The 18,202-nt window shown below is 38.1% G+C and overlaps 1 protein-coding gene across 4 annotated transcripts in view; it reads left to right on the forward strand.

The window, feature by feature from the left end:
• Nucleotides 1–18,202, forward strand: part of CKAP5 (cytoskeleton associated protein 5) — a 114,418-nt gene that overhangs the window by 13,653 nt on the left and 82,563 nt on the right. Inside the window, exon 1 of one of the 4 annotated variants that reach the window (XM_040495284.1) lies at nt 11,580–11,698. The exons of 2 other annotated variants lie outside the window; for them this stretch is intronic. The gene's annotated coding sequence lies outside the window, so the exon portion shown is untranslated. Of the gene's footprint in view, nt 1–11,579; nt 11,699–11,832; nt 11,958–18,202 lie in introns of those variants that run through there. One more of the 4 variants, XM_040495283.1, reaches the window with a different exon arrangement.

Here is an 18,202-nt window from a genome sequence, read left to right on the forward strand (position 1 = left end):
AGAAAGAAAGAAAGAAAGAAAGAAAGAAAGAAAGAAAGAAAGAAAGAAAGAAAGAAAGAACATTTATCAATTAAGATTGCTGTCTTGTATGGGTGTGGTTCGTGGTGCCCCAAAACAATTACAATAGTAACATCAAAAATCACTAATCCAGGGGCGCCTGGGTGGCTCAGTCGGCTAAGCGTCCGACTTCAGCTCAGGTCACGATCTCGCAGTTCGTGGGTTCGAGCCCCGCGTCGGGCTCTGTGCTGACAGCTCAGAGCCTGGAGCCTGTTTCAAATTCTGGGTCTCCCTCTCTCTCTGACCCTCCCCCATTCATGCTCTATCTCTCTCTGTCTCAAAAATAAACGTTAAAAAATAATAAATAAAAATCACTGATCAAAAAAAAACAAAACAAAAAACCAGATTACTGATCACAGATCACTGTAACAAATATAATAATAAAAATGGAAAAGTTTGAAGCATTGTGAGAATGACCAAAATGTGACATAGATATGGGGTGATGTAAATGCTATTGGAAAAATGGTGCTGATAGACTTGCTTGATGCGGAGTTGCCACAAACCTTCAATTTGTAAAAACCACAGTATCTGGAAAGTGCAGTAAGGTGAGGTATGCCTGTATCACTTTTTCAGGGAGACCCTCCCTGACCCCTCAGTGTAGATTAGGTGCCTCTGTTACACCCTCATAGTAGCTGGCCCCTGGGCTACTGTATTGTACTACCTGTATTCAGCACATTAGCTGAATGCCTAACAGTAACCTCACCTGATCTGCCAAGCACGTGTACTTGTGGAGCAGGGGAATAATGTGGATATTAAAGGAGGATTCTTAACATGTATAAGGCCAAATTTCATTTAATTTTTACATTTAGTTGGATTACCTTAGGCAAATTTGCTTAATCTCTTTGCCTCAGAGTCTTTGTCTGTAAAATAGGGATAATAGTATCAGGTTCAGAGTTCTAACAATTTAAATGAGTCAGTAATTTAAATGCTTAGAATAGTGCCTGGCCCATGGTGAATGCTCCAGAAGTGTGTATTAAATAAGGAACCACATGAAAGTGGTACTGTTAGGACAGATGATGAAACTGAGACTCAGCTAATGTGTGACAAAGCAAGTTTTAGAATTCAGATCTAACTTCAGAGCCCAACATGACAGGTTTAGAGACTGGAGCTCTGTACAATTAGATTTATTGCAAACAGCTGTTCTTCTGCCCTGGCTTTGCCAAAGTGGAAGATTCTAAAATTAAAATTACCCTCTTTTAATGGATTTTATAATTTAAAAAAATGGGTAACCAAGAAAACAGTGGCAAAACTCATAAAATTTCAAAGTTTATCGCTGAGTGATTTCTCACTTTGAAAAAGTTTACTTCAGAATTCCATTAAATATATTGTTTTCCTGACATTTGAAATACACATTCAACATACAAAATTCTATTTATAAATAACTCAAGGAACACATTTATTATATATTTAAGACTTATATGGTTTGATGAAATGATGCCATTTTAAGAGTTATGTTAGAGTGCCAAGCACTCTGCTAGATGTAGGGTAATAAACAAAATTTGGTTGCTTCTTTCAAAGGAGATACAATGCCCAAAAAATGTTAAGGGGGAGAAGTGAGGCTTAGCTTATGGGATGAGTAGAGATAGAACCAGCTTCAAGGTTCCACGTGGAATTTTAAAGTTTTAGAGCTTTTAAAAACATTGAAGCTTGTTTTTGTTTTAAAAAGAAATGGCTAGGTATGAAAGTGAAAAGTAAAAGTTCTTCAGCCAGCCCCATAGATGTGCTGCTTAGAAGTAGCCATTGTTTTAACAATTTTCTGTGGATCCTTCCAAAAAATGTGTATGTGATTTCAAACATGTACAATGTTGCATTTGTTTTGTATGGCTGCTGTAACAGATTATCACAAATGTGGTGGCTTAAAACAACAAAAATTTTTTCTCTCACTGTTCTGGAGCCCAGAAGTCCAACACAATTTAGGATGAGTCTTCTGGGGGCTAAAACTAAGGCAGGGCCATGTTCCTCCAGAGGCTCTCTGGGAGAATCCCTTCCTTGCTCTTGGGTTGGCTGTTGGTATTCCCTAATTCGTGTCATATCACTTCAGCCTTTTCTAATCTTGCTCTTCTCTGCCTTTATGTGGCCTTCTCCTACGTGTGTGTCAAATTTCCCTACTTCCCTGTTACAAGGATGTATGTGATTGCATTTAGGGCCCATTCAGATAATTCAGGATAACCTCCCTATCTCATGATCCTTAATTTCATCACAGCTGCAAAGACACTGTTACCAAATGAAGTGACATTTACAATATCTAGGGATTAAAATCTAGTATTATGGGGGGTCATTATCAGCCTACTACCAATGTGTACAACCCTCTATATGGTTTTACTAAATGCAAAAATGACTTCATATACAGCCTTCCAATTTTCTTTTAAAAATTTAATGTATTTCTTCCACATGAATATTTATTTAGTCTTCATCTTTTTTTAATAGTTGCAGAGCATTTTATTGAATGCATGAGTGTCTCACTTTCTAAAAGTTATAAAAACATGCAACACACAAAAACTACCATTTTTAATTAAGTACATTTTATTTTATTTTATTTTAGTAGGCTCTATGCCCAGCACAGAGCCCTGAATACAGAGTCCAACAAAGGGCTCGAACTTACGATCCTGAGATCATGAGCTGAGATCAAGAGTCGTCTGATGCTTAACCAACTGAGCCACCCAGGCACCCCATAATTAAGTACACTTTTTAAAAATTATTTTATTTATTTTGAGAGAGCGACAGAGAGAGCAGGGAGGAGGAGGAGAAGGAGGAGGAGGAGGAGGAGGAGGAGAAGAGAGAATCCCAAGCAGACCACCAGTGCAGAGCCCTTCTCAGGGCTAGAACCCATGAACCACGAGATCATGACCTGAGCCGAAGCTGGAGGCTTAACCGACTGAGCCACCCAGCTGCCCCTAAGTACATTTTAAATTAAGTACATCCACATTGTTGTGAAACATATCTCCAGAATTTTTTTCCCATCTTGTAAATCTGAATCTATACATTCTCTTTCCCTCTTCCCCCAGCCCCTGATAACCGTCCTTCTACTTTATGTCTATGAATTTTACTAGTTTAGATACCTCATGTAAGTGGAATTATACAGTATTTGTCTTTTTTGTGACTGGTTTATTTCCCTTAGTGTAATGTTCTCCGTTCATTCACACTGTAGTGTGTAACAGGGTTTCCTTCCTTTCCACTGTATGTATATATTTTACATTTTGTTTATCCATTCCTTCTCCAGTGGACACCTGTGTTGCTTCTACTTCTTGGCTATTGTGAATAGTGCTGCTTTGAACATGGGTGTACAAATCATGTTGAGACCCAACTTTTAATTCTTTTGGATATATATATATATATATACACACATATATATACACACATATATATACACATTCAGAAATGGGATTGCTGAATCATATAGTAATACGGTATCCAATTTTTAATGTTTTGAGCAACCTCTACCATGTTCCATAGCAATTGAACCATTTTACAGTACTACCAGTGGTGTGCAAAGGTTCCTATTTCTCTACATTCTTGCCAATTATTATTATTATTTAATATAGTAATCATCCTAATGGGTGTAAGTTTATCTCATGGTGGTTTTGATTTGTATTTTTCTGATGATTAGTGATGTTGAGCATCTTTTCATATGCCGTTGGCCATTTGTATATCATACTTGGAGAACTGACCATTCAGTTCTTTTGCCCATTTTTTTTTAGGTGGGGTATTTGGGTTTTTGTTGTTGTAGGAGGTCTTTCTGTCTTCTGGATATTAACCCCTTATCAGATATATGATTCGGAGATATTTTCTTCCATTCTGTAAGTTGCTTTTTTACTCTGTTGTGTCCTTTGATACACAAAAAAGTTTTTAAGTTTGATGTCCCAACTGTCTTTTTTGCTTTTGTTGCTTGTGCTTTTGGTATCACATCTAAGAAATCATTGCCCATTTCAGTGTAATGAAGCTTTTCCTCTGTGTTTTTCTTCTAGAAATTTTATAGTTACAGATCTTACACTTAGGGCTTTAATCATTTCAAATTAATTTTTGTATATAATATGAGATAAGAGTCCCAACTTTGTTCTTTTGCATGTGGATATCCATTTTTTTCACAGTGCTATTTCATAAGGAGTCTGCTTTGTCCCCATTGAGTGGCCTTTGCACCCTTCTCAAAGATCACTTGACCCTACACATGAGGGTTTATTTCTGGGTTTTCTGTTCTATTGGTCTATTTGTCTGTATACTAGTACCACACTGTTTTGATTACTGTAGCTTTGTAATGTTTTGAAATCAGGAAGTATGAGTCCTCCAGTGTTTTTCTTTTTCAAAATTATTTTGGCTATTCGGGGTCCTTTGAGATTCCATATGAATTTTAAGATGAATTTTTCTATTTCTGCAAAAAAATGCTGTTGGGGTTGATAGGAATTGTGTCGAGTCTATTAGGAGTATGGACATCTTAGTAACTAAGTTTTTCAATCCATGGATGTGAGATGTCTTTCCATTTATTTGTATTTTCTTTAATTTCAGTTTCACCTCCTGGGTTAGGTTTATTCCTAACCAAAAGCATTGTATTCTTTTTGATGCTATTTTAAGTGGGGTTGTGTTCTTAATGTCCTTTGCAGATTGTTCATTGTTAGTGTATACAAACACAATGTGTTTTTGTGTGTTGATTTTGTATCCTGCAAGTTTGCTGAATACATTTATTCTCAGATTTTCTTTTGTGGAGTCTCTAGGGCTTTCTACATATAAAAGTATGTCATCTGCAAACAGATAATTTTACTTCTTCCTTTCCAATTTAGATGCCTTTTATTTCTTTTTCTTGCCTAACTCTTTTGGCTAAGACTTCCAGTACTGTATTGAATAGGAATGGCTACAATAGGTATCCTGATCTTATAGGAAAAGCTTTCAGTCTTTCACCACCAAGTATGATGTTAGCTATGGGCTTTTCATAAATGCCCTTTATTATGTTGAGATAGTCTCCTTATATTCCTTGTTTGAGTGTTTTCATCATTGAGGGTGTTAAATCTTGTCAAATGCTTTTTATTGCATCAATTGAGATGATCATGTGGGTTTTGTCCTTCATTCTTGTAACGAGTTATGGTGTATTATGTTGATTGATTTTGGTATGTTGAACTATTCTTGCATTCCAGGAATAAATTCCACTTGGGCATAGTGTATAATGTTTTTAATGTGCTGTTGGACTCAGTTTGCTAGTATTTTGAGGATTTTTGCATCAGTATTTTATCAACAATATTGGTCTGTAGTTTTCTTGCAGTGTCTTTGTCTGGCTTTCATATCGGGGTAATTCAGGCCTCATAGAATGAGTTTGAAAATGTTCTCTCCTCTTCAAATTTTTGGAAGAGTTTCAGGATTGGTGTTAATTCTTCTTTAAATGTTTTATAGAATTCTCTAGTGAAGCCATCTCTCCTGGGCTTTTAATGTATCACTTTTAAATCCCCTTTGAGTGATGGTTGATAGTAGAATGTTTAACTGGGTGTGGTGCCCTGAGTAGAAGCCATAGGAGGGAAGGCCTGCTCTGAAAGTGATACTGACTTCTTGGTGCCACAAATTGTGCTAGATGTGACTAGATGACTCAGAAACTGTCCTTCCCAGTACTCTGTATATGGAGAAGGAAATATAGTTCATATTCCTGACTTCTTGAATCAGTGTTTTTATCTTTTACCACATTACTTTCTTTGCCAGGCATGAGAGACTGATGATTAAAATTGTGCTTTTTGAGTGGCTTGTGTGAATCCCTTCTTTTTGGCCTGGGGACAAAATCTATTCTACCAGGGTGAGATTGCCTGGAAAGGGAAAATGATGGTAGAATCCACATGTATGCAAACTGTGGTTTTGGATTATCAGTACAACCGTTACCATCCCTTTGTAGTAATTTAACCAAGGGCCAAAGAGAATGAGGCTATGAGATTTTACCACTGAAGTAGAAGCACTTTCCAAACATTTAACATTAGCTGCAGATATCTGAGTACTGAAGAACTTGGAATTGCAAGCATGTTGTTTATCATATACAAATAGTGGTTGTGGAGCATGGTCTCAAAAGTTTAGAGGTGGGAGAGCTGTTAATACAAACTCCTTGTCTTATGCATGACAACACTGAAGCCTCCAAAGATTCAATGACCTTCCTAAAGTTTCACAGCTTTATGGTAGAAACTTATGGTAGAACAGGGATTTGGGAATATAAATTTTCTTCTTTCCAGCCCAGTGCTCCTCTCATATTGGGGGGGAAAAAAAAAGTGCCTTCTTACACTTCTACCTGAACACTATGGAATGTAACTTTTCAAATTATAAAATCCTACTAACAAGAGGCAGAGCTTTTTTTTTCTTTCATTTTTAAACTCCTGGAGTATTTAATATATTTTAAATATAATATATTATTTATGTTATAAATTTGAAAAAGAAATGCCCATCATCCTACCACCCAATTTAAGAAATAGATCATTACCAATATCCTGTGCAGTCCTCCTGGATTGCATCCTGGGTTTAATTCCCTGCTTTTTTCACTATGCTAAGTTTTCAGCATTATCCTCCTTATACTTTTCTTTTAAATTAAAAAAAAAAATGTATACATTCCTAAGCAGTATATTGTTTGGGTTTGTGTAATCATACTGTATGCTCTCTAGTACTAGCTATGGTTTGTGAAATTCATGCAGGTTTTTGCTAATAGTTGTCTTCATTTGTTTTCACTACTGTATAATATCTTTTCTGAATATACCACAGCTTGTTTATCCATTCTCTTGTCAATGAGTTTTTTAATTGAGATACAATTCACATACCATAAAATTTATCCTTTTAATGTGTACATACAATTCAGTGGCTTTTTAACATATTCACATGGTTGTGCAACCATCACCAGTATCTAATTCCAGCACATTTTCATCACTCCAAAAAGAGACTTCATACCCATTAGCAGCCATTCCCCATTCCCTCTTTCTCATTCTACCCACCCCAGCCCCTGGCAACCGTCATTCTACTTTCTGTCCCTGTGGATTTGCCTGATGTGTGCATTTTATACCAAAGGAATCATACAACATACGGCCATTTGTGCCTTGCTTCTTTTACTTAGCATAATGTGTTCAAGGTTAACTTATGTTAATAGCATATAATACTATTTCATTCCTTTTTATGGCTGCATGATATTCCATTGTATGGATAGGATATTCCACATTTTGTTTATCCTTTCATAAATTGGTGGATTTGGGGGTTGTTTCCACTTTGGGGCTATTATGAATAATGTTGATATTAACATTTATGAACCAGTTTTTGTGTGGACGTAGTGCTCTCAGTTCTCTTGGGAATGGGTTGTTAATACAAATATTTTCCAAAACGGATGTACCAGTTTCTCCATGCTCACCAACAATTACAAAAAAATTCCACACCTCCTTTTTAAAGCATTTTTTTTGAAATAGTGGACAAATATTTATGGTAAGTTTTAAAATATTTTCTTGAAGCTTCTTTTTGTTTCCTGCTCAAGAGAATTATATTTTGATAAACATGTTTAATATGACTTGTTATGTAATAAGATTGTTGAGGACTTTTACTTAGGCTATGGATAAGCCCATCTGAATGTTGGAAAACCAGTTAAACTGACAGGTATATAATATATGCTTTGGTTTGTTCTGCTTACTAGGAGTACTATTTGTTTAGCCTTGTAGCTTGTTGATCCAGATAAAATGACCAAATTTGAGTGCTTTTGGATGGGATTTGAAAGACTAATTTTCATTGATCTACCCCTTTGAAAGTATTAATAAAGTAGCATCTAAGATTCATACCAAATGATCAATGACTGGTTTGTAAATGGAAGAGGACATTACAAACCATTAAAACTAAATTGCAGAAAAAACTGGCTTTAATTCATAGGTATAAAAATACGGAGCCATACTAGAAATTAGTACTAAGTAATAATACAGTTACACTTGAACTCTCAGACATTGCTGGTGGAGGAAGATTGCAGAGTGGTTCATATAGCCGCTTTGGAAAACATTTTGGCACTTATAAAATTAAACATACATTTACCATACCACTCAACTTTCCCACTTCTAGGTTTTTGTCCAACAGAACTGAAAACTTAACGTCTGTATAAAAGTCTGTAGTAGTCTTTTTCACAATTGCTAAAAGCTAGACACAAACCACATGTTGGTAACTGGTAAAATTGATGAGCAAAATGTGTTAGATCATACAAGGGAATATTACTCAGCAATAAAAAAGGAACAAATTGCTGATCTGTGCAACAACATGGATGATCTCAATTGTATTATGAAAAAAGCTGTACTCAAAAGACTACACACTGTATGATTTTTTTTTTTTTAATATGGCATCGTGCAGAAGGCAAAACTGTAGAACAGCATACTGATCAGTGGTTGCCTAGGGGAGAGGGGTTGACTACAAAGGGGGCACCGGGAAATATTTTGGGCTAGGGGAGATGTTCTTGATTGTGGTGATACTCTGTGACTGCCAAAACTAGAACCATGTACTAAAAAGAGTGAATTTTATTGTATGTAAGTTATACCTTAATAAACCTTACTTGAAAGCTCTCAGCTTGGGGAATCTCTCCTCCCTCTCTAAAACTGAGTTATTATCTCTTTCTGACAGCTGGGAACACAGAGAGCTGGGAGCAGTTGATGGTATGCATTTGCTTTTTAGTTTTAAAAGGAATGTGACAGGAAAGGTAGACAGTATTTGCTGAACATTATATTTTTTATTTCTCAAATACTTCTATATAGCACTTTATTATAGGCACTGTCCTAGGTGCTTTATAAATATGATAAACTTAACTGGTTTAATTCTCCTAATGACTTAATGAGGTAGATATTATTATTTTTCCCATTTTACATATAGAAAACAGAAGCACAGAAAGGTAGCAGCTTGTCTAAAGCCACACAGCTAATAAATGGTTCCAACCAGGATTTGAACTAGCATTCTATCTCCAGAGTCCATACTCTTAGTCACTAACTTGGCTTCTTTCTTTCATTAAATATGATCTAATGAAAATTTCCAGTTAATGCTTAAAACTTCCTTTTCCTGGGGTGCCTGGCTGGCTCAGTCAGAAAAGTATGCAACTCTTGATCTCAGAGTCGTGAGTTCGAGCCCCATGTTGGGTGTAGAGATACTTAAATAAATAAAACTTTAAAAACAAACAACCCTTTTGCGTTGATGGTTATGCACACATTAAATAGTTTTCTTTTCTATGTTAATGTGTTACAGAGAAAAAAACGTTACAGTGAAAAAAGAGATATACTTTTTTATTTTAGAGAGAGTATGGGAGCAGGGGAGAGGAGAGCAGAGAGAGAATCTTAAAGCAAGCTCCACGTTCATCATGGAGCCAGAGGTTGGGCTCAATCCCCAAACCCTGGGATGAAAAAAGATATTTTAAAAGCACAAGAAATCCCACCTTCCTTTTGTTTTTTTTTAAATTATGCTTGTGGATTGAAGTTTTTTTTAAGTTTATTTATTTATTCTGAGAGAGAGAGAGAGAGCACATGCACAAGTTGGGAGGTACAGAGAGAGAGAGAATCCCAAGCAGGCTCCACACAGTCAGCACGAGCCCCACACAGGGCTCAGACTCACACAGTGAGACATGACCTGAGCCGAAGTCGGTCGCTTAACTGACTGAGCCACCCAGGCGCCCCCCCCCCCACCCCGCACTCGACCTTCCTAATACATGAATTGTTATCATTTTCCTATGTTCTATATATAATTTTTACCAAATCATTTCCTAAACAGTTTCACATTCCCATGTTATGGAGAAGACTACTAACTGGTAGTTGAATTGTAAAGGTTTTACATGTCCAGTTTACTCTCTTCGTGGTATAGTAAAGAAAAAAGCAGTAACCAAAATAAGATGGCCTATATTTAGACTATATTTGGTAAAATAAGAATTATTCAGGAATATTTATATAAAATGTGTATTTGAGACAGATATAAATCTGTATAATAATAATAATAATCTTGAGCTCTCATGTCTGAGATCGAGCTGTACAGTCAGTGGATTTCTTTTCTCTCTAAATTTTTAATTCACTAACACGCATAGCACTGGGTGTTAGCCATTTGTGTGTGTGCATGCACACCTGCATTCACTGTGCTATGCTTATTGACGGTTGTCTGGACTCCTGTATCAAAGAAAGTGTTGGTCATAATTTTTGTGATAAATATTTATTGAATATTCATTTTGTATCACACTGGGAGAAAAGGGTGATTATGATACATTCTAGCCCTTGCCCTTGAGTTGCTCACAATCTAATGGGGAGGCTGATCTGCAAACCATTACCTTCAGAATAGTGTGATATGCTTCCTGGGGATAGAATGAACGGTCTTAATTACCTAATTCAAAAGTATCATTCACAGTTAAATGCACTTTAAAGTGAGATTTTCTTGGCCTTTGAAAATCAGACTATTCTAATCTGAATCCATTTCTCTTACTGGCAGCCTGATCCTAGAATTCTCTAAGACCTTCAGAGACCTTCAGAATAGAAGTAACCTGTCCGTTCCCTAGTAAGCAGAGCAGTCTTGCCTGTCCTTTGGAATCTATATTTTCACTTGAACCCATGTTTGAAATGGAGGATGTTATTAGGGCACTTAAAAAATGGTCTTTTGCCTCACTAAATTGATTCCCATACTTGTCTGGTGGTGGTTTAAGGCTTTAATAAGGTGTGTTTATTCAGCTAATATAGGCTTAATGTATTCCTGACAGTATGAGACACAAAATGCAGTCGAACCTTGTAAACTGAGATTGAGGAAAAATTCCTCCTATGAAAAGAAAGTTAAAACCCACTGATAACCTATGGAGGGCTCAGAGACAATTACTTAACTCCAGAGATATTAATCCAGTTTCTACTACAGTTTTCTCAAGAACTCTTCATATTAAATTGCATGGCTGCACATCACAATTGTATTTGTGTGCAAGATTTCTTCATCTACGTGGACATGTGATGAATTCTTGGTCAGTTTTTGAATTCTTGTGCCAGTTCTTGGCACGTTTTGCTCACGAGAAGGAGAATGTTTTCCATTTCTCCTCCTATTGCCTTCCTACCCATCTTCTATCATTGTCTGGGATTTCCCCTGTGGTAGAGAAAGGGTGAGGTGGTGAATCAGTGCAGGCTGCCCAAATTCCTTTCTGGTTCTTTCAGTTGCCATTTGAAGAACACTAACTGCTCAAATTAATGGAATAAGCATCTTACATAATGGGGGCTATATATTTACCCAGATACTTTGGCTATTGCCTGCAGCAATTTTTTTTTTTTTTTTCCATCCCTGGAGGAGGGATTAGGATTGTGATAATAAGAACTGGTCACCTCCTTTGTTTCGGGAACGGTTGCCTGTGTTGCCAACAAAAAAAGAGGCCCACCCAACCGGGGAGGAGTCTTTCTAGTTGGTCCTTCTTTTGCCTCATGCCTTGAAAACCCTGTGGGCTAGAAGCAGCACCCTGAGTCCTGCAGACCTCTGGACTAAGATGCGGCTCCTTTAAGCCTTCAGTGGGTGTTGGGAGGGGCACCGAGGTGGGGCGGGCACTCTGACAGAGAGCTCTGGGCCCCGCCCCTGGAGGAGGCGTTTCTCAGCAGCCCTCCGCACCAATGCCGCCACGGCCCGCCGGGTATTCCTGCTGATTCTGCTCGGACCATAGGGCCCCCAGACCTCTCCCTGCCCAGGGAGCGTAAGTGTCAAACTGCGGGCGGGGGTCAAGCATCCCGTGCCCGTGCCGGAAGTCCTGGTGGACAGTGCAGGGGACTTTCCTGGCCTATCAGAGGCTTAGGTGGCGAAAGAGCGTAAACAATGCCGGCTGCAGTGAGCTAAAGCCTGGGGCATCTGCTCTACTTCTGGGTGGTGACAGCGGCCCTAGGGTGCTTGTTTGGATATGCAGTGGTGGAGCTGTGTCCACGACCCGGCTTTGCCCCAGCCTGGTTCCTCTTGCGGTGAGGAGAGGTTTGCTTTTACTCGAGTGTAACCCCATTGAGCTGGATGGGTGGAGCTGGATCTAGTGTCCTGGGCCTCGGGTCCTTCGCCTGGGATTTGGAGACCTGGGTAGTTTAGGGATGAGTAAGCATTAGATTTTCAGGTACCTTGGTAGAGTTGAGCAGTAACTCTCCAAGTTGACCTAATTCACAGCCAGGTTTTAGCTTTCCAACTCCCCAGAGGCCTGTGTTGCTGTGGGTCCCTCTTTTGGAGACATTAACAGTGATCATCTGCTCCAGAGAGTTCAGTTAATCTTCTGTCCTGCTGATATGAATAGCAGGATGTGTAAGAGATCGCTCAGAGACAGCTCTTTATCCTTCCCCTTCAGAAGGAATTTATGAGAGGCCACCATCCCAGGACTAGGACAGCAAGCACACCCAAGTTTCCTGAGATAACTGCTAGTGAAGCAGTTCAGATTTCTGGAGAATACTCCAGCAAGAGGGTAACACTTGTCCTTGTTAATGGGAATTACCTGAGGGCAGTGAGGTTTTTAAATTTAGGGGGAAGGGTTTGTCTTTTTGTTACTGGTACTTAGAGATGAGCTTTTGTCTGGGTTGGCCAAGTAATAAAAATCTTAACTTTTCTATGACAGTTACATAATTGTTATGCTTCTTTAATCCATTTGTCCTTTCTATATAAGGTTTGAGTAAAGCTCTCTGGGCTTGCCTGTGTATTCTGTTTTATCCCTATTTCCCTGTTTTATAGTTCTTTTCTTTTCTTTCTTTTTTTGTTTGTTTTTTGTTTTTTTGTTTGAGTCTATTATCATACTTCATTGGTCTTTCAAAGGAGTTGCTTTTGGAGTGGACATTTTCTTCAAATTTCCCTCACACTTATTCTATGCTTCTGTAGTAGCATTTCCTTAACCAGAAGTGAGAGTCCAGGAATGGTAATCAGATCCAGATCTCGTGTATTGTGATAGCGAAGAGCTTTTGTAGGTCAAGAGCTTGGGAATTAGCCATAAAATGGTTTCACTGCCATGGCTTCTTCCCAAGTAGAAAGCTGAAACAGCCTGTTTAGTAGCTTTATGATCATTCTTATAGACTGTCAAGTTAGAGGAACTTAAAAGGATACTACAGTTGGACCCATGAATGGTACGGCCAAGTTGGTGGACTGAGAGAAAGGAGATCTAGGTTGTAGGCCCAGCTCTAACATTATTCATGACTTGATCTCTTGGTGCCTTACTTTTAGCTGATTGATGAATGAGAAAATGCAGATTGCTTGAGTCTATATGTTATAATAATATATACTTAATAGGTAATTTGTTATTTAATTGAATACTAAACTGAAAAATCGGTTCAAAATTTATTCTAAGTTCTACCTTTAATATGACCTTGGAAACATTTCTTAATCTCTAGTCTAAAAATAAACAATTACATCTAAACCTTTTCAGCAGCAGTGTGGATTATGTGGTATTTGAGCTCTTTGGAAGATGTTTTAGATACAGTAATATGTAAGATTATAATATTTCCGTGGAATAGACTTATTTGCTTCTGTTTCATGCTAGTTGTAAAGGCTCCTGAGAGCTCTGAATAATTGAAAGTTATGAACGTTTGTAGTATGACTAGATTGAATGAGCCATAGCAAGCATCATATATAGTTCAAATTAATTTTATTAATGCTTCTCTTTGTTGGCAGTTTTATTTACTCTTAAAGCATCAAACCTTGTTATGCAATGACAACTCGGTTTCCTATGTCTGTGTTTATAAAATCCAGAATCCTCTGTTTAACCCTGGTGCCACATTTTCAGTCACTTGAAGATCATATTTCTCAAGTCTAAAACTAAACTCATCATATTCCTCACCTCTTCTCCATTCCCCAAAAATAAACAATACAGAACTCCCGACATTTTTATGTCATTGACACTACTGTTCTCCCGGTCACCTAGACTGGATCCTCCTACTAGACTAACTGCTCCCACATCCTTATTTGCTAAGGCTTATGGATTCTCCTTCTTTAATGTAACTCCCTTCAGTCTCCCCTGCCCATCCTTTCCAGTCCTAAGACCCCTAATTCTGGCTCCTATTTATCTTTGTCCTGGAGTACTGTGATAATTTTCTAGCAAGAGTCTATTTTCTCTCCCTTCCAATCCATTCTACATAGATTTATCTTTCTGAAGTAGATAGGATTATGTCATTGCCCTGCTGCAGTCATCAGCATCTGCTGCTTAGCTTAATATTCAAGATTCTACATGACCTGACCCTCGTCTACCTCTCTGGTCTTAGACTATGGTAAATGGAGCCATTCATTGTTCTTTGAACATGTTCTGTACTTTTCTGTCTCTAAGACTTTCCCTTTCTTATTTTCTCAGCCTAGAATATCTCCTCTTCTACTTCTGTTTGTTTGTCTGTTTTTTTGGAAATCCCACCTTTCATTAATCACTGAGTTCAGATACCATCCTTTCTGTGAGATTTTCGCTGACCATACCTCACTTACTGGTGGTTAATCCTGTCTTAGGGAGGCCTGGGTGGCTCAGTCAGTTGAGCATCCGACTTTGGCTCAGGTTATGATCTCACAGTCAATTCGAGCCCTGCATCAGGCTCTGTGCTGACAGCTCAGAGCCTGGAGCCTGCTTCGGATTCTGTCTCCCTCTCTCTCTGCCCCTCCCTGGCTCATGCTCTGTTCTCTCCCTCAAAAATGAATAAACGTTTAAAAAAAAAAATTTTTTTTAATCCTGTCTTAGAACTCCCATAATCCTTATTTATCCCTTGCTTAAAGCAGTTTCCACACATAATATATTTTGCATTATGATTATTTGTTTAAACTTCTTACTTGTACTCCTGTGAACTTAGGCACCCATAGGAAAATTCAGTGAATGTGAATGCTTTAGGTAAAATTGGAATAGACTAATTCCTTATTATTAGAAAGGACTCTTAACCTCTGCAGCCAACATATGCACATGTAAAATGATCAGTAGCTTTAACGTATCATTTTTTTAAAGTTTATGTATTTATTTGGAGAGAGGGAGCAAGCGAGAGAGAGCGAGAGCGTGAGTAGGAGAGGGGCAGACAGAATCCCAAGCAGATTCCACACTATCAGCGTGGAGCCCGATGTGGGGCTTGAACTCACGATTCATGAGATCATGACCTGAGCTAAAACCAAGAGTCAGACACTTAACCGACTGAGCCACCCAGGCACCCCAACAAATCATTCTTATCTCCTAAGGACTTCTGTTAGTAAACTTTGTTAGTTTCTTTTTTTTTTTTTAACAGTTTTAATGAAATATAATTTGCATATCACTCACCCATTTTGAAGTGTACCATTCGGTGGCTTTTAGTATATTTCTAGATTTGTGCAGTCATCACCACAGTTTTAGAACATTTTCATTGCCCCAAAAAGAAATCCCACACTCTTGGGGCGCCTGGGTGGCTCAGTCGGTTGAGCGACCGACTTTGGCTCAGGTCATGATCTCAGAGTTTGTGAGTTCGAGCCCCGCGTCGGGCTCTGTGCTGACAGCTCAGAGCCTGAAGCCTGCTTCTGATTCTGTGTCTCCCTCTCTCTCTGCCCCTCCCCTGCTCATGCTCTATCTCTGTCTCAGAAATAAATAAATAAATAAATAAATAAATAAATAAATAAATAAATAAATAAAAGAAATCCCACACTCTTCAGCCATTACCCTTTTGATAGCCCCAAACACCTCACTCGTAGGCAACCACTGATCTACTTTTTACTTCTATAGACTTGCCTATTCTGGACATTTCATGTAAATGGAATCATACAATATGTGGTTCTTTGAAACTGACTTTTTTTAGTATAATGTTTTCAAGGTGATAAAATACATATACCATAAAATTTACCATCTTAACCATTTTTAAGTATGCAGTTCACTGGTATCAGATTCCATATCAGATTATGTTGTTCATCCATCACCACCATCCGTTTCCATAATTTTTTTCATTTGGAAAACTGAAACTTTACACCCATTGAACATACCCCAATCCATCTGTTCACTGGCAAAAACCCTTCTGCTTTCTGTCTCTCTGATTTTGACTGTCTCATTTAAGTGGAATGATCTTTGTGGCTGGTTTATTTCACTTTAGCATAATGGCCTCAGGGGTCATCCAGATTATAGCATATGTCAGAATTATTTCTTTTTTAAGGCTAAATAATATTCCATTGTATGTGTAAACCACATTTTGCTTGTCCACTCACCCAGTGATGAACACTTGAGTTGCTTCCACATTTTAGCTATTGTGCATAATGCTGCTATGAAATGAACATGGGTGTACAAAATATGTCTTTGAGACCCTGCTTTCAATTCTTTTGGGCATATATACCCAGAAGTAGAATTGCTGGAACATATGGTAATTCTGTTTTTAATTTTTTGAAAAAGTGCCATAGTGTTTTCCACAGCAGCTATACCATTTTACATTCTTTTTTTTTTTTTTTTTTTAATGTTTATTTATTTTTGAGAGAGAGAGACAGAATGTGAGCTGGGGAGGGTCAGGGAGAGTGGGAGACACAGAATCTGAAGCAGTTTCCAGGCTCTGAGCTGTTAGCACAGAGCCTGATATGGGGCTCGAACTCTTCGAACTGTGAGATCATGACCTGAGCCGAAGTCGGACACCCAACCAACTGAGCCACCCAGGTGCCCCCCCACTTTATATTCTTAACAACAGTGTACAGAGGTTTCAGTTGCTCCACATCCTTGCCAACAATTGTCTTTTTGTTTTGTTTTGTTTTGATAGTAGCCATCCTAATAGATGTGAGGTGGAATCTTAAAATTTTGATTTACATTTCCCTAATGATTAGTAATGTTAAGCATCTTCTCATGTGCCTATTAGCCATTTGTAGATCTTCTTTGGAGAAGTGTCTAGTCAAGTCCTTTGCCCATTAAAAAAATTTTTTTAAGTTTATTAATTTCTTTTGATAGAGAGCATGTACGTGCGTGTGTGCAAGCAAGCAGGGGAGGGGCAGAGAGAGGGAGAGAATCCCAAGCAGGTGTGGGGCTCCACATGGGGCTCCATCTCAGGAACTGTGAGATCATGACCGGAACCAAAATCAAGTCAGACTCCTGACTGACTGAGCCACCCAAGTGTCCCCTTTGCCCATTTTTTAATTGGGTTGTTTGTTGTTGAGTTTTAGGAGTTCTTTTTTTTTTTTTTTTTTTTTAATTTTTTTTTCAACGTTTATTTATTTTTGGGACAGAGAGAGACAGAGCTAGAACGGGGGAGGGGCAGAGAGAGAGGGAGACACAGAATCGGAAACAGGCTCCAGGCTCTGAGCCATCAGCCCAGAGCCCGACGCGGGGCTCGAACTCACGGACCGCGAGATCGTGACCTGGCTGAAGTCGGACGCTCCACCGACTGCGCCACCCAGGCGCCCCTAGGAGTTCTTTATAGTACTTCATTTCTTTTTATTATTGAATAATATTTCATTGTGTGGATTTTCCATATTCATCAATGGATGGACATTTGGATGGCTCCCATTCTTTGGCTATTGTGAATGTTAGTTTGGTTTCAGTTTGCTGTGTATATTGAAAACAGTACTACATTCCTCTAAAGAAATTATTCAGGCCTTTAACTTATGTGACTTTTCATGAAATCATTACGTTTAATTTTACATGTGTTCTATTTTATACTGACTCTGAGGTTCCTCTTCATTACTTCCTGTATATGTTCTGGATGTTCCCAAGGTTTTTATTTTCCTTTGTGACAATGACTAGTTAAAATTTGCAGAGTTCAGCTTTCAAGCAGTGGTCACTTTAAAGACCACATTCCCCAAATGTTCTTGAATTATAGAAATTTAGAATGAATATGAACTATAGCCATTGTAGTCTAGCATCCTTTTGTTTTTTATTAATCTCAAGGAAAGTTTTTTTGTTTTGTTTTGTTTTGTTTTGTTTTGTTTTGTTTTTTGATCAGTTAGTAGAGCCATCTCTCAATGGAATAAGAGCTTTCAGGGGTAAGGGTTGGACTGCATGAATAATCCCAAATTACAATTAAAACTGTAGTCATTCCTTTCTTATCCAAAGGCAGGTTAACAGTGTTTTAAGGCCCAATTGGGTAGGTAGGCTTGATTATTAGAGGCAGCTGCTGATTAGGGATGATTTCCCCCTTACCAGCTAACTGTATTTTAAATTTCTCTAAGTTACCTATGTCCTTTTGAAAGAGTCAAATAAACTTGTTTTTCACATTATGCTCATTTACTCTTATATTTTCTTTCTTTCTTTCTTTCTTTCTTTCTTTCTTTCTTTCTTTCTTTCTTT

The sequence above is a fragment of the Herpailurus yagouaroundi genome, unplaced genomic scaffold (genome assembly GCF_014898765.1).
Source record: "Herpailurus yagouaroundi ecotype Mexico unplaced genomic scaffold, PumYag 187, whole genome shotgun sequence".
NCBI lineage: Eukaryota > Metazoa > Chordata > Mammalia > Carnivora > Felidae > Herpailurus > Herpailurus yagouaroundi.